This window comes from Globicephala melas, chromosome 3, assembly GCF_963455315.2.
Source record: "Globicephala melas chromosome 3, mGloMel1.2, whole genome shotgun sequence".
Classification (NCBI taxonomy): Eukaryota; Metazoa; Chordata; class Mammalia; order Artiodactyla; family Delphinidae; genus Globicephala; species Globicephala melas.
Window position 1 is genome coordinate 169,860,921 of NC_083316.1, and position 3,201 is coordinate 169,864,121.

Below are 3,201 nucleotides of genomic sequence, written 5' to 3' on the forward strand. Positions count from 1 at the left end.
CACTGATAATACTGGCCTTTCTTCATCATCTACTGCATTTGACAGAAATTAACCTTTTAAAACGTTTACCCGTGACACTTTTAATAGTTTAATTATTACGTATACAATGTAGTGTAAATTAATCTCCATATTTTGTTAAAATACTGTCTTCATCCTCGGATCACAAGTGTTCCACACACTCCACCCAGTGCACCCGCGGCCAGAGCAGAATGCTTCATCGGAGGGAACACGGGAGTAAAAACTCTGTTCAAAATCTCACCAAAGCTAATACACTAATTTGTTTTAAAAATCTCACTACGAAATCAAAAAGATGGATCCAAAGAGCTGAGCTGTTACACTCGTTCATTATGACGTACAGTACAGTGTTAGGTAGTGAACGTGGGCTGGTAAATCAGGATGCGTTAAATGGCAACATTTCAGGAAGGAGGCTGTACTGCTCTTCACGTCTGAAACTCATTAGCGAGTGTCTGCATCTCCTGCCTCAGAAGCTAGTCTCTTCCAGACAAAGGTCTTTGAACAGTTTAGTGCTTAGTGTTCTTAGCCCAACAATGCAACTTAGTTCACAAGATATTTTGGCAACCCTTAATCTGAGCAAGAATAGGGGCTTTGAGAAATAAGGCTTTAAGGAAGCTCGTCATCTTAGGGCTAAACTTTAATAAGATGTGAAAGTTTGAACTCTTACACTTTAAACAAACAAAACCTAGAAATTACTGATTGGTTCAAAACGGTTTTATGGAAAAACTAATCTGTAACAAAAACTTGGCATTGAGTGCGAAGGCTCCACCGTTTGAGCAAAGCGTACAAAGGGTCTTGGGGGACGGGGACAGGCGGGAGGGGCCCGGACATTCACAACAGCAGGCATTTTCTCTTCCTCTTCTTGACGGGGGGCGGGCAGAGAACCGCCCGGATAGCTTCATCAAACACCGTCTTAAGACCTCGCTGCGCGAGCGCCGAGCACTCCAGGTATTTGACGGCACCGATCTCCTTGGCCATGGCCAAGCCCTGCGGTTAGGTGTCAGCTTCTTCTCCTTCAGTTTCTCAATCGTGTCTTTATCATCCCTCAGATCAAGTTTCGTCCCCACCAGGATGATAGGAGTGTTGGGACAGTGGTGTCGCACTTCAGGGTACCACTCTGCACGAACATTTTCAAATGATGCAGAACTCACAAGAGAAAAGCAAATCAAGAATACATCCGTTTGCTCATAGGATAGGGGACGTAATCGGTCATAATCTTGTCCAGCTGTATCCCACAAGCCCAGATTCACCGGTTTTCCATCCACCATAACATTGGCAGAATAGTTGTCAAAGACAGTGGGGATATACTCTCCAGGAAAGGCATTGGTCGTATAACTGATCAGGAGGCAAGTTTTACCTACAGCTCCGTCTCCCACCACCACACACTTGATGGCCTGCATCTGGGCCGCTCTCTGGGCTGCGGTGGCGGCGGCCGGGCACTGAGGCGAAGAGCGGAGAGCTCGGGGCGCGGCGGGCGGGCGGGCGGGCGCGCGGCTGCGGGCGGCGGGGCGCGGGGTGCCGTGGCCGCTGTCCACGCCGCCTTGCCCTCCGCCGATGGGAAGCCGGAGCCCAGCAGTAGCCACCACCCAAAGCTGGGGGAAACTGCAGAGAAACAGCCATCCTTGTCCTCTTACAGGAACGTCAGGATATACTGCACTGAAGTCTGGTTTGCCTGCTGGAGGACCAAGATCAGAGATGAGCCAGCCCAGCTGAAGCCCTCTAGAGCAACCAGCCTGCCGCCCACCGGCTAAATAAGCACATATATATGAGTGACCCCTGGCAAGACCAGCAGGGGAACTGCTCAGCTAGGCCCAGTCCAAATTGCTGATTTACACACTAATTATTAGGACTTTTTTTTACAATAGCCAGTACCATGGTTTTTTTTAGAGTCCATATATATGCGTTAGCACATGGCATTTGTTTTTCTCTTTCTGACTTACTTCACTCTGCATGACCGACTCTAGGTCCATCCACCTCACTACAAATGACTCAATTTCGTTTCTTTTTATGGCTGAGTAATATTCCATTGTATATATGAGCCACGTCTTCTTTATCCATTCCTCTGTCGATGGACACTTAGGTTGCTTCCATCTCCTGGCTATTGTAAATAGTGCTGCAATGAACACTGTGGTACATGACTCTTTTTGAATTATCGTTTTCTCAGGGTATATGCCCAGTAGTGGGATTGCTGGGTCACATGGTAGTTCTATTCTTAGTTTTATTTATTTATTTTATTTTTGCAGTACGCGGGCCTCTCACCATTGTGGCCTCTCCCGTCGCGGAGCACAGGTTCCGGACGCGCAGGCTCAGCGGCCATGGCTCATGGGCCCAGCCGCTCCGCGGCATGTGGGATCTTCCCGGACCGGGGCACGAACCCGTGTCCCCTGCATCGGCAGGCGGACTCTCAACCACTGTGCCACCAGGGAAGCCCATCTATTCTTAGTTTTTGAAGGAACCTCCATACTGTTCTCCCTAGTGTCTGTATCAATTTACATTCCCACCAACAGTGCGAGAGGGTTCCCTTTTCTCCACACCCTCTCCAGCATTTACTGTTTGTAGAGTTTTAAAATTTATTTATTTTTAAAGTCTTTATTGAATTCGTTACAATGTTGCTTCTGTTTTATATTTTGATTTTTTGGCCACAAGGCGTGTGGACCAGGGATTGAACCCACACCCTCTGTGATAGAAGGGTGCTTCCACTGGACCACCAGGGAAGCCCCATATTGTTTGTAGACTTTTTGATGATGGCCATTCTGACCGGTATGAGGTGGTATCTCATTGTCGTTTTGATTTGCATTTCTCTAATAATTAGTGCGTAGATCAGCAATTTGGACTGGGCCTAGCTGAGCAGTTCCCCTGCTGGTCTTGCCAGGGGTCACTCACATATATGTGCTCATTTAGCCGGTGGGCGGCAGGCGGGTTGCTCTAGAGGGCTTCGGCTGGGCTGGCTCATCTCTGATCTTGGTTCTCCAGGAGGCAAACCAGACTTCAGTGCAGTATATCCTGACGTTCCTGGAAGACGACAAGGATGGAAGTTTCCAGACCTCTTGAGGCCATTTGGAGAGGCTTTAAGGGCCCCTGCTTTCTCCCCTAAGGAGGATTGATTAAAGAGAGCGTCTTCATCCTGACCACCTCTGGTTTTTGTAAATAAAGTTTTATCAGAACACCCGTTTGTTTACACACTGT

The 3,201-nt window shown here is 48.1% G+C and overlaps 1 pseudogene; it reads right to left on the minus strand.

Annotated features, from left to right (window-relative positions):
- Positions 1-66: 66 nt before the first annotated feature.
- LOC115846646 (ras-related C3 botulinum toxin substrate 1 pseudogene) lies at positions 67-1,568 on the minus strand (annotated as a pseudogene).
- Between the last annotated feature and the right edge of the window lie 1,633 nt (positions 1,569-3,201).